General features: G+C 36.9%; 1 long non-coding RNA gene across 1 annotated transcript; it reads left to right on the forward strand.

Moving 5' to 3' along the window:
* The first annotated feature begins 1,403 nt into the window (after positions 1-1,403).
* On the forward strand, positions 1,404-2,349 carry LOC114355812 (uncharacterized). Its single transcript, XR_003656142.1, has 2 exons — positions 1,404-1,891; positions 1,946-2,349. It is a non-coding gene; the product is annotated as an uncharacterized LOC114355812 (long non-coding RNA).
* Positions 2,350-3,174: the final 825 nt, after the last annotated feature.

Consider the following 3,174-nt stretch of genomic DNA (forward strand, 5'->3'; position numbering starts at 1 on the left):
ATGAAGACAAAAGCGCGTTAATAATATCATCAGAGTTTTGAGCTTAGAACTTTAGATTAATAATTTAAAAAAGCTGGTAATCCAAACTCCAAAGTACGACCTCTGTGTGCTTACCATGAGTTTACGTTAGGTGTGCTCACTAGCGACTGTGTCATAAATTCTATGAAGATTTTAGTTCTTGAAGGTAGCCGCTAGGGGCGCTGTACAATTTGTCATTCATTTATTGTAATTATTTTACGTAGTCACTAGCGACACAACTAGCGAGCACACCTAACGTAAACTCAGTCTCATAGTAAGCACACTGAAGTTGAATTTAAGTTTTTTTTTTCTCGCACATTTACGTTGTAGTAGGGAATTTAGTGTAATGATTTGTATGGAGACCCCTCCACTTTGGTATAGAAGGCTCATTTTTGCACCAGTTGTTCTTTGGGTGCTCCTGAGTAGATTTCCGTCGGTAGACATCGGGAGCCCCCCCTGTGGTAGCAGGGGGAGGGGGGGCAAGTTTCCTTCTGCCGCGCTTCACTTTAAGGCCCATATCTTCAAAACTATGGGTATTAGGGCAAGTGTGGTGTCATTTTCGGATAATTAAAGGATGGCGAATTCATTTCTAAAACAAACTTTTTGCCTTTTCATACAAAAAAATTGAAATATGGAGTAAAATTCACAAAAACCAAAAAGTATTTTTTTAAATAAACGTCGTTTACTTTTAAATCACTTTAGATAATCTAATAAAAAAAATATATCCTGAAAGCTACATTTATCAGAATTATAAATATATACCATTATATGGTACTTTTGTTGAAAAAAGTAGGTGAAAAAAAATTTTTCTTCAGGACACAGCGGGCGAATTTTAATGCGCGTCGGAAAAAAATATTTATTTTATCCATGAATTCATACTATTTGGTTCATAAGCAAGTAAAGATTATTATTTTAGAATTTATTTAGAGTTCCTGGCACATCATGCTACCATGATTTGTATTTTTTCTTCAATTAATTTTGAACTCTATGTGTAAGACATAAGGTTGAAAATAGTTTAATTACATTGTATTAATGAAAATATCATAAGAAGAAAGCACTAAATAAAGAACTTGAATTTGTCTAAACGTCTAATGATTATTATTATTATTTTAATTAACATTTTTATTTCTATATACTATTGTACCAGTGATAACGGAAAGGTAAGTGTGAGGAAAGAGAGGATTGATATTATCATAGTACGGGAGATTATTTTTAACACAAAGGCTACGGCTGTGACCATTATAGTTGTTTTTTCAGACAGCACCAGCTTCTGCACTACTTCTTTCCAGGCAAGCTTCGGCAGCTACGGGCAATTGGTCCATGTAGGCTCCATGTTGCTATCGATTCTGGTCCACCCCCAACCAGTCGGGTAAAGGGAAGACTGAGTCGGTTGCTTGCAACTGACCCTATACGCGAACCCCTTGAACCAACTAAATTTTAAATAATTTGAAAAAATCATAAGGACATAATTACTGCCCTTGATATACTGATACAAAACTGCCTAGGTTGGTGGCCACTTACAGCACTCGTTCATAGTCAAGCATGTAGTAATAAACACAGTGAACGTTTAAGGAGGTTTGCTACAGTATTTCAAGCTGAATTCTACGCTATAATTATGTGTGCACTAAAAACAGGGGTGTAAGAAACGCAATATTTACATCCTTAGCCACAGCCAGGCAGCACTCAAACAAAGCCATCGCCTCAGTGAAGGTTGAGTCTAGAATTAGGTATTCTAGATGCAATCTTAAAGATGAACAAACTCTGGAGGCATGACTAAGTGTCCCTAATGTGGGATACCTGGACATACACGGATCGAATGCAATGAGAGAGCCGACAGTCTAGCGAGACAAGGGTCAGAGACGATACCTATTGGGTCAGAACTGATTTTTGAATTATGGTCCTATGTCCCCTAGATGGGGCAACATAGGTCAGAACTGATAGTAGTACCTTTATCTAAAAGCTTAGGTACCTCATGGCCACAATATGGCCATATCCAAGAATAACAGGGCTGAATGGGAAAGCTCCAACGATATAAGCCTCTCCAAATCATTCCTAAAGGGAAATACAGGGTCATGAAGAAAACTTTTTAAAGGTATGCCCAAGCAATTACAGGTACGCAAACTGGGCATTATGGAATGAATCACATGTCCCACAAAATGGGCCTAACAACAGAAGCTCTCGAGCATGTGGAATACAATGTGGAGTCCATGAAACACTTAATACTGTAAGGATGGATCTGCTTGGGTCAGCATATCCGGCATCAGAAGACTATTAGGTGGCTTTCACTCAGACGCTTAATTCACTTATCTAATGGATAGGATTTTTTGTGATGATAGGGAATAAAAAAGGGAGAATAAAGATCCTAATGGGTCGCTGTGGACTACGCTTAGGTGTGACCCTACATAAAATAACCCAGACAGCTTTGTATCAGCATTGGCTACTGGCAGGATATCAAGGGGTAAGCGTATAGGATCAGTTGCAAGCAACCGACTCAGTCTTCCCTTTATCCGACTGGTTGGGTGTGGACCAGAGTCGATAGCAACATGGAGCCTACATGGACCGATTTGCCCGTAGCTGCCGAAGCTTGCCTGGAAATGGTGAGATATAAGTGCAAGAAGTAGTGCAGAAGCTGGTGCTGTCTGAAAAAACAACTATAATGGTCACAGCCGTAGCCTTTGTGTTAAAAATAATCTCCCGTACTACGATAATATCAATCCTCACTTTCCTCACACTTACCTTTCCGTTATCACTGGTACAATAGTAATAGTATGTAGAAATAAAAATGTTAATTAAAATGATAATAATAATCATTAGACGTTTAGACAAATTTAAGTTCTTTATTTAGTGCTTTCTTCTTATGATATTTTCATTAATACAATGTAATCAAACTATTTTGAACCTTATGTATGTACACATAGAGTTCAAAATTAATTGAAGAAAAAATACAAATTATGGTAGCATGATGTGCCAGGAACTCTAAATAAATTCTAAAATAATAATCTTTACTTGCTTATGAACCAAATAGTATGAATTCATGGATAAAATAAAAATTTTTATCAGACGCGCATTAAAATTCGCCCGCTGTGTCCTGAAGAAAAAATTTTTTTTACCTACTTTTTTCAAAAAAAGTACCATATAATGGTATATATTTATAAT

This window comes from Ostrinia furnacalis, unplaced genomic scaffold, assembly GCF_004193835.3.
Source record: "Ostrinia furnacalis isolate ACB-3 unplaced genomic scaffold, ASM419383v2 OfSCF2516, whole genome shotgun sequence".
Classification (NCBI taxonomy): Eukaryota; Metazoa; Arthropoda; class Insecta; order Lepidoptera; family Crambidae; genus Ostrinia; species Ostrinia furnacalis.